This window comes from Dipodomys ordii, unplaced genomic scaffold (assembly GCF_000151885.1).
Source record: "Dipodomys ordii isolate 6190 unplaced genomic scaffold, Dord_2.0 Scaffold87, whole genome shotgun sequence".
Taxonomy (NCBI): Eukaryota; Metazoa; Chordata; class Mammalia; order Rodentia; family Heteromyidae; genus Dipodomys; species Dipodomys ordii.
The window spans coordinates 557,031-563,288 of NW_012267303.1; positions in this window are offsets into that span (position 1 = coordinate 557,031).

The following is a 6,258-nucleotide window of genomic DNA, read 5'->3' on the forward strand; positions in this document are numbered from 1 at the left end:
CTTGGGTGGGGGCAGGGTGGTGCCCTTGGGTGGGGGCAGGGTGGTGCCCTTGGGTGGGGGCAGGGATGTGTGTGCCAGGTGCCTCCTCAGGAGCTGCAAGTCCCCAGGACCAAGGGTGATCTGGGGTGTGAGGCTCCTGGGTCTCACTGTGCCCAATAATGGTCAGAGGGCAACTAGGAATGGAAAAGAGCTGTGGTCACATGACCCAATAGCCACAATGCTGGCTCAGCTGCCAGAGCCTGCACTCACCGCGGGCCTGCATGCAGCCTCACACCCTGTGCCCCATCACCCCTTCACCCAGAGCCTGGCACGAACACCAGCAGGACCCTGAGCAGGGAGAGGCCGAGGCTGTCCCAGGGTCCCTGCGGGGCTGCCAGCTTGGAGCCTTGGCTGCTGTCCACCCCTCCACTGACCTCGAAGCCCAGAGGAAGAGGCCTCCTGTCAAGTCTCTGGACTCACCTTGCAGCTTCCAGTTAGGCACTACCATCCTAGCTTACAGGTGGGGAAACTGAGGCAAAATGTGACTCAGGTCATGCAGGGATACACATGGAGCCTAGAGCCAACTCAGAGTTCCTGACCCCCATCTCTTCCCCTGCCTGGCTGTCTAGCGGCCACTTTAAAGAAATGGGCCGGGGGGGGGCAGGCAGGCGCCTCTAGACCAGGCTGCTCTGTGAGCATGAGGGGGGCCCTCATCCTGCTCCTCTCCATCCCTGGAGCCCCCCACATGCACACACCTGAGGACAGCTGGGGGTGCCCCTCTGGTCTACCACTGGCCTTCCCTTCCCCAGGGTCCTGCCCAGCCCTGTCTTCACAACAGCTGCTTATGCTCTTCTGCCAGCTACTAATTCTTGCCCTGGTGGGCATGGCTTTCCCTCAGCCCTGGGAGGGGGACTGGAGAGAGGGAGAGGCAAAATGCCCCTGCTCCCAGGCCTAGAAAGAGAGGCTGGGGTAGATAGACCTCCTCAGAGCCCAGGAGTTCTGTCTCTCCAACCCTAGCCCAGAATTAAGCCTCTCTCCACCACAGCAACACAGGGCTCTGTGTGTGACAGCACAGTCCTTTGGTACTTAAGAACCTTCTCTCTCACCTCAGATCTCCACTCTCCTTTCCTGGAGATCAAACCATACTTACTTACACTCCTCTCTCACCTCAGAACTCCCCTCCTCCTGGAGATCAAACCATACTTGCACTCCTCTCTGAACTCAGAACTCCCCTCCTCCTGGAGATCAAACCATACTTGCACTTACACTCCTCTCTCACCTCAGAACTCCCCTCCTCCTGGAGATCAAACCATACTTGCACTCCTCTCTGAACTCAGAACTCCCCTCCTCCTGGAGATCAAACCATACTTGCACTCCTCTCTGAACTCAGAACTCCCCTCCTCCTGGAGATCAAACCATACTTGCACTCCTCTCTCAACTCAGAACTCCACTGTCCTCTCTTGGAGATCAAACCACACTTGCACTCCTCTCTCACCTTGGAACCCGCCCCCTCCTTCTGGAGATCAAACCATGCTTGCACTCCTCTCTCTCCTTGGAACCCGCCCTCTCCTCCTAGAGATCAAACTACACTTGCACTCCCCTCTCACCTCTGAATCCAACCCCCCTCACCCTGTCATTCTGGAGATCAAACCACACTTGCACTCCTTTAATGACAGGAGGCTCCAATCCTTCCCCTTTTAGGCGTGATAGGCCTGGAACTGTGGCCTGAAGCCAACTCTCTCCTCTCTGAGCATCCCAGACCCCCCAAATAAGAGGTGCTCATAGACCCTGATGCCACAGCCCTCTCCACAAACTGAGTCTGGGGTTGACCATGCCCCTCCCTGTAGAAAGTGTCTCCCTGGCTTCTAGAGATGTACCAGTGACTCAGGCGTGTCACTGTGTCTGCCTGGCCCTCAATGTATCATGGAAATATAATCAGTCCCTCATGCCTGGACACCAAGAAGGGATGTGGGTGGTGGCCACCCTGCCTGTGGCCCATCCATGGGCTAAGCTGGCGGGTGCCGCCTGCCTTTGCAGACGGACAAGGAGCTCACTGCCTTTGCTCTTGGCCTTGATCATTTGCTGAGGGCAGAGAGGGAAGGCCTGGGCAGAGGGACAAGATTTCCCACAAGTGTTGGGGACCATGAGATTCAAGGGCAAGTTTCCCTCTGTCCTGAAACCTTCTAGAACTTTGTCAGCTTGGGACAGCACTGCTCTCTGAGCACCCCAGTTCTATGCTGCTGTGTCCTAACACCCAGGCCTCCCCACTTGGTCCTGCCACATCCCTCCAGCCATTCCCTCCCTTTTCCTAGTTTTTCTTCCAGTCTCAGCCTCACCGTAGCTCTTTCAGGAGCCATTCTGAGCACCCCACTCTCCTGAAGGCTGGGTGCAGGCCCCCTTTTCATACCAGCCCCCAGTGCTCAGGGTCGCAGCCTGGGATGAGAGGCCTCGCCTGAGGCCTGGGGGTCACTGATGGAAGAGCTCGTGATGGACAGCCAAGCTCTGAGCATCAAGCGTCTTAGTGACCTTGAAAGAGTGAAGAACCAATGTGAGCATGGATGGACACCACTTCTCATGTGCGGGAGAAACACGGGAGCCAGGAGCAAGAGTTTGAGCCAGAGCCAGGGAGGGGCCCAGGCAAAGCCCAGCCTGCTCCGGGGTGGGAAATGGGGGCCAAGCGGGCAGCTGCCTAAGTCTTGCAGCAAGACCGGGACTTGCTCATGTAGGGGTGTGTGGGGCTTTTAGGGGTCCTCACAGCGTCCGCAGCCAAGACCTTCTACCAGAGCTCACTGGGGAGGAGCAGAGTGCCAAGACCACCCGCAGGGCTCAAGTTCCAGGACTTTGGTGAACAGGTGGGTTTGATCCTGAAGGAGGACAAAGTGAAGAGGGCAGGTGGGAAGAAAGCCCCCTCCCTGCCCCCAGGCTCGGGACTCACCTTCCTTTCATTTGTCTCCATCTTTAAGATCAGCCTCCCTGCCCCTGGGTGCCTCACCAGCCCAGGACAGCAGGAAGAAAGTCGCTGACAGCCCCTCCCTCTTCATCCTCTCCGGTTCACCCAGATGTCTAACACAGATTCTGCCTGTTGCTTCTTAACCCGGTCTTTCTTGTTCTGTCCTTAGTGGAGATTGAGCATTGCTTGTCATCTGAGATGAGCCCGAACCACTCCCTTCCTGCTCTTCTCTATATGGCTTTGGACAAACTTCCTGAGCCTCAGTTTCCCCAAGTATGAGACCGTGAATCAGGTAGAAGGGAGACTTCAGAAGGGCCTGGGTTCAAATCCTGATTCTGTCCCTCAGCAGCTGTGTGTCCTTGGACAGCTCTCTGGGCCTCGCTCACTTTGACCTCGTTGGGAAGGGAATGGAGGCCGGCCGCAGAGGCCTGGCAGGGCTGGGCAGGCGTTCAGTGCCCTCACAACTCCCTCCAGTTCTAAGGACCTGGTCTGCGTGGGGTGGGGGAGTTACTGCTCACGGAGCGAGCGTGAGACAGGTGTTCAAGGGGGCAGGTGCCCGGGGAGGTGGGCTGTGGACATAGGAGGGGGTTGACGTGGCTGGTGCGCGGAGGCTCCCTCAGGCTCTCCGGCCAGCCCTGCGGTGGCGCACACACGCGCAGGGCAGGGGCACAGAGGCTGCTGGGAAAGCACCCTTGATCACCTTCCACTGGTTCTCTGGAGGGAAAGCCAAGGCTCAAGATACAGAGGAATCTTCTAGGTCTCTCTCCTCCCCGGGGCCTGCCTCTTTTGTGGTCTGCACCCATGACAGCAGCTGCCTGGCCGCCACGGGGAGAGGAACGTGTGCGCCCCGGGACCCACCTGGCTGGCTGGGGAGGGGCTTCAGGAGGAAGAAGCAGGTGAACTGGGTCCCCACAGCTCCAAGTGCCCAAGTCCCCCATGCACAGTCTCCTCTGCCCAGGGGATCCAGTGTCCCGAGCCCACGAGGGGGCCCGTCCGGGGAGGGACCTCCTGAGGACAAGGAGGCAGGAAGGCCCCCGGGCAGGCAGCAGACAGCACGGTTCTGGGCTGGGCAGAGCCAGGGTGCAGGGGGTATTGCCTGGGGGCACCGAGCCACGCTGGAGTCGGGGTGCTGATCCGGACGGCCCTGGCAAATGCTCTGGAGATGTCAGCCTAAAGATGGGCCTGGGCTGGGGTCGGCTGGGCCTGGGGCCAGGCTGGGCGATGCAGGCTCCCCACCTGGGGCAGGGCCTCCTCCACCTCTCCAGGATGGGCCCGGCAGCCCCGGGGGGCCGAGGCTGGGCTTGAACCGCGGCCAAGAAATAAGTACAGTCTGGGCACTGGGGCCACGGTATTCTCAGAGTTCTTTCCTCATTCCTGGCGCTGTGGGAGTAGCCGGACCCCGCGTTCCGAGGCCGCCACCGCGGATTTGCTTACTGTCTCGGGGGGAACCGGGGCCTCCTGCCAGGCCGCCCAGCCCTAGCCCCTGCCCCTACACACCCCTGCCCCTCCACAGCCCTGCCCCTCCACACCCCTGCCCCTACACACCCCTGCCCCCACACACCCCTGCCCCTCCACACCCGCACCACGAGCCCACGGACTGAACCCTGACCCCCCCCGCTTCTGGAGGAGGAGACGGGGGGGTGCACGCACTGGGGGCGTGGACATCCCCTTCCTGCCAGTCCCCCCATCCCCTCTGCTGAGTCTGGGCGGAGGTCCCTCCAGGGGACCCGCGTGTGGGGCAGCTTTCTGTGGGTGTCCAGCTGGGTACAGTGGGGACCGCGCTGTTTGATCAGTGGCTCTGCCCGATGCCAGGCTGCTGGGGGACAGCGGGCAGTGGCCAAACCGGCCCTACCGCATGCCTTCCGGCCGGGGCAGGAATGCCATTCATCACAGCCTAGCGCGTGGTTACGGCGGCCACAGGCCCGGCCTCTGGGGAGAAGCACAAGGCCCAGTGGGCAATCGGGTGTTGTGGGGGAACCCCAGAAGTCCCCACACTACCTTCCAAGGGGCTAGGAGCTCCCCAGGGGGCTTGGAGCCCAAATCCACCAGACGGGACCGTCCCTGGCCCTGATCCCCAGCCCAGGACCTGCCTGGGGTCCCAGGGGAGCAGAGGCAGAGCAGGGCGTCCTGCCCCTCCGCGTGAGCCCGTCCTGCCCAGCCTTGTGGCCAGTTCTTGGGCCCCAGGGAAGCCTTGGGGTCTGCACCCAGCACCCTCCCCACCTCTAGTGAGCCCTGTGGGGATGCCCACCCCAGCCAAGCTCTGCTAAGGGGCTCCGGGGTGCAGGTGGGGGGGGAGTCAGCCCCCGAAGGGGCCGGGAGCAGGGAGGCTAGGCTGGTGTCCACTGGCAGACAGCGTATTCCCTCCCCATTGGGGCAAACACCAGGGGTGCCACGCAGGGAATTCACACCCACTCAGGACTCTGATTCCAGCTTTTATTGGGGCCGAGCGCCCCCCTCGAGGGGAGGTGTGCATCACAAGCCGTCAGAAGCAGGGCACCACAAGGGCGTGCAATGCCACGGACGGGGCCACGGCTGCCCCGCACACAGCCCCCAATGCCACGGGGCCACGGCTGCCCCGCACACAGCCCCCGGCGGCCAGTCCCCTCCCCCTCCCAAGAGAAGGGCTGTGCTGCCGGGGGGCACGGGGCCCTGAGGGTCCGTTTCCAGCAGAAGGAGGAGCGTGGCTGGGGGACGGAGGCCACGGCCGCCCCCCACGCCCTCCAGTACCCAGTGTAGGTCACAATAACTTAAAGGACACTATAGACATCTTGACGCTATATAACAATATAAGTTAACCAGATTCCTTGTGAGGACGCCGGGCTGTGGACTTGGGGTGTCCTGGGGCTCTGGGGGTAAGAGATGGGGTCGGGGTGGGGTGGAGTATTTCTAGTGGTCCAGAGAGAGCTGGCCTCTTCGGGGACACATGGCTGGACACTGGGACCAGGGCCTACACAGGGCTCAGTTTCCCCAGGTGAGGTCCAGGCCGCCGGGCCGGACGCCCACCCTGGAGCACATTTCTGCAGCCGCTGAGAGGAGAGGCCAAGAGCACTGCGTGAGTCTCAGCCAGTTGCCCTCGAGCCCTTCCAGGTGGAGGCCAGGCGCCCCGGAGGACTGGCGAGCCCGAGCCCCGAGCCCCGAGCCTGGCACCCTTTCCACCCAGCGGGCCCCCTCACACCACATGGGGGGGGAGGCGTGTCAGACTTCAGGGAGGGACTTCGGGGGGGCATCTGCTGACAGCAGGCAGGGCGCCCAGGCCCCAGCTTGGGCCTGAAGCCAGTTGTCTTAGTGTGGAGGGCAGGGTGGAAAGACCAAGATGAGACAGTCCTCAG